This window comes from Nelumbo lutea, chromosome 8 (assembly GCF_056320005.1).
Source record: "Nelumbo lutea isolate HS-2025 chromosome 8, American lotus-T2T, whole genome shotgun sequence".
Taxonomy (NCBI): domain Eukaryota; kingdom Viridiplantae; phylum Streptophyta; class Magnoliopsida; order Proteales; family Nelumbonaceae; genus Nelumbo; species Nelumbo lutea.
In genome coordinates, this window is record NC_142691.1 from 40,544,213 (window position 1) to 40,553,105 (window position 8,893).

An 8,893-nucleotide genomic window follows, 5' to 3' on the forward strand; every position below is an offset into this window, starting at 1 on the left:
AAACCATAATATATATACTTTTATATCTCATATAAAATATACTTTGCAAAACAAATCTCAACGGTTGAAATCGGCTGCCGGCAGTCTTGGTTTCCAACAGTGAGAGTGCATCCCCGATCATTACCTTTGTCCGACAAAGTGGCTGATCCTGTCACTATGATCACCCACCCAGATGAATTCTCGGATTGTCCCGACATACCCAGGTTTTGACCCCCGCTAAGGATTTCACTGATTGGTACATCAAAAATAGCCCGATCCGACACCTAGTGCAGTATCATAATTGAGTCTAGGGGTCGGGTGTAATTTTCCAGTTTTGCTCATCAATCTCCAAGGTGCAGGGCAATACTGGAAATCTAGTCCAGTTCAAAGATTCAATTAATCCCACACTGTATGTGCCTAGGGTCTCACCCCGGTAGCTGAGACAAGCCACCCCAACCAATTTGGTGGCACCACAGTGTTAGCCTTGTCTGGATAGGTCTCCCCAGACCGACTCACTGGCTGTGAACATTGAAAACTAACACGAGTCTCAATAAGTGTCCAGTTTAAGGGTAATACACAGAAACATACCAAGGGAACATGAATCAAATATGCACTTTTATTCATTTACAATAAACTCATAAAGTACATCAATTTTGATTGAAGCTAAGGGCATACAAATCTGTTTAACAACTCCCTCTTGCACTTAGGTTCAATCAGGTACTAGCCGGAGTCCCATGCTTTCCACGTGTTTCTCAAACACTTTCTGTGATAGTGGCTTTGTCAATGGGTCTGCTACATTTTCCGCTGACGCTACCTTCTGAATCAGGACGTCCCCTCTACCAACAATCTCCTGCAGTACGTGGTACTTCCTCTCGATGTGCTTCGACTTCGAGTGGGCTCGTGTCTCCTTAGCCTGAGCAATGGCTCCATTATTGTCATACAACAATGGGATGGGTGATGTGTCGGATGGAACTACTCCCAACTCATGAATGAACTTCTTCATCCACACGACTTCTTTGGCAGCCTCACTTGCAGCAATGTACTCGACTTCGGTCGTGGAGTCTGCAGTGAACCCCTATTTGCTGTTTTTCCAGCAAACAGCACACGATCCTATCGTGAAAACATATCCAGATGTAGACTTTCTATCATCTGGGTCTGACTGGAAATTGGCATCTGTATACCCTTGGATCTGTAGTGAGATACCGTCAAATACTAGACAAAACTCTTTTGTCCTTCGAAGGTACTTAAGTATGTTTTTCACAATAGTCCAATGCTCCTGCCCTGGGTTGGCCTGAAATCTGCTTACTACACTCACTGCCTGAGCTATGTCAGGATGAGTGCACAGCATGGAATACATGATGCTCCTTATGGCAGAGGCATAGGGAACGTCTTTCATGCCATCAATCTCCTCAGAAGTCTTGGGAGACATCTTCTTGGAGAGAGTGACTCCGTGCCTGAAAGGAACATTTCCTTTCTTGGAGTATTCAATTCTGTATCTTTTGACTATTTTGTCAATGTAGGCAGATTGGGATAATCCTATTATCCGCTTCACTCTATCTCTATACAGTCGAAGACCCAATATATAGGAGGCTTCTCCAAGATCTTTCATGGAGAATTGTTGTGATAGCCATACTTTCACCGTAGTTAACATACCTACATCATTCCCAATGAGTAGAATGTCATCTACATACAGAACCAAGAAAGTAACCTTATCTCCACTGTACTTCCTGTAGACACAGGGTTCATTCGGATTCTGCTCGAAGTCAAACAATTTGACGGCAGAGTCAAAACGGATGTTCCAACTTCTAGAAGCTTGCTTAAGTCCATAAATGGATCTATTAAGTTTACATACCATGTTTTCTTGACCTGCAGCAATGAAGCCTTGCGGCTGCAGCATATAGATATCTTCAGTAAGATCTCCATTCAGGAATGCAGTTTTGACATCCATTTGCCAAATCTCATAATCATGGTATGCTACTACAGCTAGCAGGATCCTAATGGATTTAAGCATGGCCACAGGCGAAAAGGTTTCCTTTTAATCGATGCCCTCTTTCTGAGTGTACCCTTTCGCCACCAGACGAGCCTTGAAGGTCTCAACCTTACCATCGGGGCCCTTCTTCATCTTGTAAATCCATTTGCAACCGATTGCTTTTACCCTGGAGGGCGGATCTACTAGAGTCTAGACTCCATTGGTCTCCATTGAGTCCATCTTTGCTCTCATGGCCTCCACCCACTTCTGGGAATCTTTGTCCAACATAGCTTCCGTGTAAGTCATAGGATCCTCCTCACTAGTCAAGGTTTCCACCAGGTAACCATCCTGGTCAGAACCATAACAGACTGGTGGCCTGGATACCCGAGTGGATCTTCTAGGTTGGTCGCTACCTGGAACTTGTGGGACATCTCCCACTGCTCCTAAGCTCTCCTCATCAAGAACAACTTCCTGACGATGGGTGTCCAGGATATAGTCGGTTTCCAAGAATTGCGCATTACGACTGCAGAACACTTTCTGCTCACTTGGGTCATTGAATAGGTAACCTATAGAGCCTTTTGGGTAGCCTACAAATAGGAAATGGCTGGTTTTGGATTCCAACTTGTCTGCACTCGTTCTTTTAATGTGTGCTGGACAACCCCAAATCTTCAATTGTCTGACACTTGGTTTCTTTCCGGTCCAAAGTTCATATGGAGTATTCGGAACCGATTTGGTTGGAACCCGATTCAGCACATAAATCGCAGTCTCTAATGCGTAACCCCAAAAGGATGTGGGTAACTCTGAGTGTATGAGAAGCGACCGGACCATATCCAATAAGGTCCTATTCCTCCTCTCCGAAACACCGTTAAGTTGTGGTGTAGCAGGAGGAGCTAATTGTGATACTATCCCATTGTCCTTTAAGTAGTCCCTGAATTCGTCAAAGAGATACTCGCCACCTCGATCTGATCGAAGGGCCTTAATTTCTCTCCCTAACTATTTCTCGACCTCTTGTCTGAACTCTTTGAACTTTTCAAAGGATTCAGACTTGTGTCTCATTAGGTACACGTAACCGTATCGTGAAAAATCATCTGTGAAGGTGATGGAATACAATTGTTGATTTTGCGTCCTAACACTCAGGGGACCACATACATTAGTATGTATTAGGTCAAGTGTGCCTGTACATCTTTCAGACTTACCGTTAAATGGCCGTTTCGTCATCTTGCCTTGTAGGCAAGGCTCACAAGTGGGAAGATCTTCTACAGTTAGAAAATCCAAAGGACCATCCTTTACCAACCTTGTGATTCGGTCAACACCGATGTGGCCAAGTCGGTAATGCCACAGACACGTGGGATTAACTGTATCACGAGCTCTCTTCTTAGGGATTTCAGCCGACGTAGTTTCGGTTATGTTAGTTTCTAGAGAAGGATGTAGAACATAGAGACCGTTCTCTAGTTCCCCGTATGCGATGAATCTATTGTTTCTTTTAATAGTAATCATATTACTAAAGAAGATAGAATAACCATCTGCACACAGTTTTGAGACAGAAATCAAATTTCTCCTTAAATTTTGAACATAAAGACAGTCTTTCAGTACAATTGTTCCTTCTCTATAAATTAACTCCACGGTTCCTATGGCCGCGGCTACTACAGTTGCAGTAGTCCCCAAGTAAAGTGTGACTTCTCCTTCACTCAGCCTTCTGCTTGCCGTGAACCCCTGTACTGACTTCCCCTCAGTGACTTCTCCTTCATGCATGAGTTGAAACCCCAGAGTCAATACACCAGGACGCAGAAGCTACCAACAAATTTGTTTCTATAACACAAGTTTCAAAATTACCTTTCTTGGATTCCAAGTAGGCAGCACAATTCCTTTTCCAGTGGCCGGTCTTCTTGCAGAAGTGACAGACATCCGATGCTTTGTCTTTCTTCTGCTTCTTGCTCTTAGCGGCTTTCTTCTGAGGCTTCTTTGCCTTCCTCTTTCTCTTGCCTGTCTTGCCAGCTTCAACATGAATGGCTATAGGCTCATCCTTTCTAATCAGTTCTTCAGCTCTTTGCAACATATTGCTGAGCTCTTCTAAGCTGACATTCAGCTTGTTCATGTTATAGTTCATGATGAATGGATCAAAGGAAGGAGGCAAAGAGTTAAGGATAGCATCTATCTGGGTTGCAAGGTCCAGCCCGGATCCAAGAGCCTCCAGTTCGTTGATGTATCCCATCATCCGAAGACAATGGTCATGAACTTGTTGACCCTTGGACATTTGTGCGGTCATGAACTGTTTCAAGACCTTTTGTCGAGTAGAACGATTCTGCTCTTCATACATTGTCCTGAGACTGTCCAATATATCTTTGGCAAGTTCGATCTGATCGAACTGCATCTATATCGGGTTGTCCAAGGAGGCAATGATGTAACACCAGGCAAGAGGGTTTTTCTCCTCCCATTCTTGATAGTCTCTCCTTCGGGCCTCAGAAGCCCTATCACCCGGACGCTCCGGGGCAGGATTCTTTGCCACTTTGTCCAGCTTTTCAGAAGCTAGGACCAGCATAAGGTTCCTGTACCAGTCAGCATAGTTTGGGCCTTTCAACTTATTGTCATCAAGTAGTTTTGCAAAAGATCCATTTGCCATTTTCTGATAAAAGAGCAAACATCAGTCCACAACCAAATTTGATTCATGTTCATTTCATAGATATGGATTTTAATGTATGATCCATTTCCATTTATTCGTCTTTGAGATTTCCCTCCTTTCTCAGTGACGGAGACTACGGGTTGTCTCTGGAAATGTGGGAAATCACATAAGGTGCATGGAGCCAACTGTTTCAGCTGCATAACCCCACCACCTTTCTGTGAATGATCATATCCACTCATCATATGAGTTTTCCCTTTGGCCTCTGTCAGACAAGGTTCAGAGTCGTTTTCAGGTAAACATTTCTGTCCAGCGAGTGCTTACCCATCATATTCGTGAATGCCAAGGTATCATGAGAGAGTTCCCATTTTCTGGTGAAGCCCCTCCTACATCGGTCTATGACGCCATTATCATCTTATGAAACACTCAGACAAGCCCAACAGCAAATGGATAGCCCATTTTCTGGTGCGTTTCCTCATTACTGAAGGACCCATCCTCATGCTAATGATGGAAGGCCTTTAGAGAGTTCATCATATGAATCTCCCTATCACATGCACTCATATTAGCTGGAGGGAACAAAATTACACCCTAGTTTGATTTAGGTCAAACCAAAGTGGCTCCCATTGACTTTCATAAAGCTAGATTTTGGTGGGCCTTGAATTGGCTAGGGTTCCGCATGTAACCATTTGATGAGGTGTGGGGCCCACCACTGAGGGAGGTCATCCAATGACCAAAAGGGACACCATGGCAATGATGTGCATTCAGCCATGGTGTGCACAAGAGCCACTGTCGAATGAGCATGGGCCAAGTACTTATGGCCCATGTACGCAGCACATCACACATCCATACATCTCATGCAGGGATAAATTGATCCAATCAATTAATTATCTGTAAGGCCCATTGGAAGCCCGTTAAAATTCCATAATATTAACCATTAATATTATCTAGGTATATGGGCTGAATTAGGGTTACCCAGTTCGGCCCATATAGCTTTATCCTTTAAAATGGGCTTTTGCAGTTTTAACTATTTAAAACTGGGCCTTTACAGGCTGGGCCGAATTAACCATTTAATTAAATATCAATCCTTAGGCCCATTAGTGGGAAATTAGGGCTGACTTTCAACCTTGATTAAACCCTAGAATTGGTCCAAACAGTTTTGAACCAATCACGGTTCAAATGGGTCTAGGGTTTGATTTTTAATTAAATCCTTAATTCAAGAAAATAATCTGAAATTAAATACTGATAAAAGGAAAAACAAGAATCAGTCAATCAGGGCTGTTCGCACAATCCTTCCTACAAAACAGAGGTTAGATCACAGAATGCAGTTTCACAAACTGCAAATCACAGATAGCATTTCTCTCATCTGCGAAATCTCCTTCTTTGCGAAATCTCCTTTTCTGCGCCGCCAACTTCGATCCAAAATAAAAATAAATAGAAATCCTATTTCTATTAATAATTACATCAGATCGAATACCTATACATTGAGTCTAGAAAATAAAAAAAATTATTTACAGACCCAAAAATAATTCAAGAACTGCAAAATCGCAGGTTCCCTGCGCAAACCAAGAATTCGATCTCCTCTTGTACGAACAACCCATAAATCAAGAAAATTATAAAGAACAATTCTAAATAATAATCAGATTTATTTAAAATTAATTTCAGATTATTTGCCCATCTGTTTTGGGAACAAATTTCCCAAAAACTATATCTGCGCAAATTGGGTAGAACGCCTTCTCCCTAATTGCGCAGATTCAGATCTGAAACACAATGGTTCAAGATTTGAACCTGGCTCTGATACCACTGAAGGAATGAGAGATCCATCCCATGGATGCCCAAAAATTGTAGAATAAGGGGGTGAATTTCAAAAATTTTTCTCTCCCTTCAACTGGTAATCACATTCCCTATTTAGAAAATCATATTTTCAAGGATCACTCTTGAAACTTAAACTGAACCAGATCTGAACCAAAAGGAATAGGAGACAATTATACCTGATACGGAGAAGTAATATCTCCCAACGAAGGTGTTCACGCCCAAGGAAGGATCCAAAGACTGCTCCCACTGAAGATGGCACAGTGTAGGATGGAGCAGAATCACATTTCCTATAGTATCATCTAACCTAAATGCGTAAAATTTTCTTTCTACCAAATCATCAATGCAATCTATCATTAAGACTTCTTTTTCATCATTGGAATGTTTCATAGCCTTAAACACATTAAGACTAACTTTCTCATCAATAAACCTAAGGCTAAGTTTTCCTTGTTGGACATCAATTAAAGCTTTTCCTGTGGCAAGAAAAGGTTCCCCTAAAATTAGGGGCATATCATAATCTTCTTTAATGTTAAAACGATGAAGTCAATAGGAAAAATAAATTTATCTACTTTTACCAAAACATCTTCCACGACTCCCCTTAGATATTCGATACTTCTATCAACCAATTGTAAAGAAACAGTGGTAGGTGTTGGCTCCTTCAACCCAAGCTTTCTGAAGATAGGAAAATGCATCAAATTAATGCTTGCACCAAGATCACATAAAGCCTTATCAAAATTAATTTCGCCAATGGTGCATGGAATAGAGAAGTTCCTAGATCCTTGAGTTTTGGAGGTAATTTATTTTGTAGGATTGCTGATCATTCCTCATTAAGTTTTACCATCTCAAACTCCTCCAACTTTCCTTTGTTTGAAATTATTTCCTTCAAGAATTTGGCATAACTTGGCATCTGAGAAATAGCATCAAGAAGAGGAATGTTAATATGCAACTTTTGAAACACCTCTAGAAATTTAGCAAACTGCTTATCCAAGTTAGCCTTAAGAAATCTTTTAAGAAAAGGAAGAGGGGCTTTGTAGGATTTTAAATTAAGAGTAGAAGAACTTCCCTTTTTCTCCATTGATGACTCATAGTCTTCTTCTTTGGCTTCAAAGTTTTGACTTTCTTCTTCTTTTACATGCTCATCATATTTTTCTTTTTTTAAGTTTTTTTCCACTTCGCAGAGTGATGGCCTTTACTTATTCCCTGGGATTCTTCTCGGTATTGCTAGGTAATCATCCTTGTGGTCTTGCTGAAATAGCTTGAGAAAGTTGTCCAATTTGAGTTTCCAACCCTTGAATTCTTGCCCCTGTACTGTTGATAATTTTTGCTATCATATCCTCTAAATTTGGCTTCTTTTCTTGTGGATTTTGTTGTTGTTGCTAGTAAAAACCGGGAGGTGCTCTTTGTTGGTTATTACTCCAAGAAAAATTTGGATGGCTTCTCCATCCTGGATTGCAAATGTTGGAGTAGGGATTGAAATTGGACATGTTGCCACCATAAGAAACAAAATTAGCTTGTTCAGAAGAAGAAGAAAATGAATTTCCTACTTGATAGTCTACACTAGCATGTTCCCTTTGCCCACAAAGCTCACAAGAAGGAAAGGGAACAAAAGAAACATTCATAGCTAAAACCCCCAAATTTTCTAATTTCTTATTTAATGCAGCAAGTTGAGTCGATAAAGTAGTGATAGAATCAACACTATAAATTCCAACTCCCTTTTTATTTACTCTCTCATTGTCCCATTGATAGCTATGGGCCGCCATCTCCTCCAAAAGTTCATATGCTTATTCAGGAGTTTTCCTCATAAGGGTACCTCCTACAGTTGCATCTAAAATTGAATGATTAGATTGATTAATGCCACTATAAAAAGTTGCAATTGCATCCAAACAGGTAGACCATGGTGAGGATACTTCCTAAGTAGTTCCTTAAATCTCTCCCATGACTCATATAAGGTTTCATTATCAAATTGAGAAAAAGTTGTTATGTCATTTCTTAATTTAGCCATTTTAGCAGGTGGAAAATACTTAGATAAAAACTTTTGTGCCAAGTTATCCCATGTAGTAATCGAACCTGCAAGAAGAGAGTTAAGCCAATCTTTTGCTTTGTCCCTTAAGGAGAAAGGAAATAACCTAAGTCTAATGGCATCATCACTAACTCTGTTATGCTTAAAAGTATCACATATTTCAAGAAAATTAGCATAATGATAGTTAGGGTCATCATTGGGGCCAGAAAATTGCACACTCATCTGGATCATCTGAATAATTGCAGGCTTGATCTCAAAATTGTTTGCTTGCACATTCAGCCTCCTAATGCTTGATGTAGTACCATCCAGAGTAGGTATAGCGTAGGAGATCAATGTCATTGGATTATTATTGTCTTGAGCCATCTTGTTCTTTCTCTCCCTTGTTCACTTTTTCAAAGTCCTTTCGATTTCTTGATCAAAGGGAATTAATTCTGCATCCCTAGTGCGTGTCATGCACTAGGAACCTTCAAAGAAAAGAAAAAAAGCAAATTTAAAAATT

General features: G+C 40.8%; 1 non-coding gene across 1 annotated transcript; it reads left to right on the forward strand.

Annotated features, from left to right (window-relative positions):
- Positions 1–8,263: 8,263 nt before the first annotated feature.
- Positions 8,264–8,370, forward strand: LOC148843889 (small nucleolar RNA R71). The gene has a single exon (XR_016103896.1). It is a non-coding gene; the product is annotated as a small nucleolar RNA R71 (small nucleolar RNA).
- Positions 8,371–8,893: the final 523 nt, after the last annotated feature.